The sequence below is a fragment of the Trematomus bernacchii genome, unplaced genomic scaffold, assembly GCF_902827165.1.
Source record: "Trematomus bernacchii unplaced genomic scaffold, fTreBer1.1, whole genome shotgun sequence".
NCBI classification, from domain to species: Eukaryota; Metazoa; Chordata; class Actinopteri; order Perciformes; family Nototheniidae; genus Trematomus; species Trematomus bernacchii.
This window is the reverse complement of record NW_022987588.1, coordinates 3,829,696-3,829,933: the sequence shown is the minus strand read 5'-3', so window position 1 is coordinate 3,829,933 and position 238 is coordinate 3,829,696.

Here is a 238-nt window from a genome sequence, read left to right as displayed (position 1 = left end):
GCTCTCACAGTCAAGTTGTCGAACAGCCTAACAGCATTCTGATTGGCTGGAAAATGAAATCGAACGTATGTGGTTGGTTGTTCTGACGTGTCAGTCAGACTTTAGTCCCTCCCCTGGAGGTTTGGTTTTCTACATATCTCAGCACTGTAAACATCTGTAGCACGCATCAGACATGAGGTAATCTGCAGACAGGAGTCATTATTTACAAAAAATAGAGAAAGGCCCTTTTTGTTTCATT